The following is a 220-nucleotide window of genomic DNA, read 5'->3' as shown; positions in this document are numbered from 1 at the left end:
CACTTCCGGCCTCTCTCTCCCCCGCCTCCACGCCGAGGTTTTATATGACCTCGTCTACGTCACCGCCGGGCATGCATCATTTCCGCCCGCAGAACGTGCGGGAGATGTGGTGTCACGTGATGGGAGGCCCTTCCTTCTGTATGTGCGGCGCCGCTGGGTCCTTGCTCTATCCTTTTTCTCCGCGGGTTAGTGCTGCTGCCTCCCCTTCCTTGTCACACAG

Source organism: Crocodylus porosus, unplaced genomic scaffold (assembly GCF_001723895.1).
Source record: "Crocodylus porosus isolate Cpor-Errol unplaced genomic scaffold, CroPor_comp1, whole genome shotgun sequence".
NCBI lineage: Eukaryota > Metazoa > Chordata > Crocodylia > Crocodylidae > Crocodylus > Crocodylus porosus.
Note: the sequence above shows the minus strand (reverse complement) of the source record.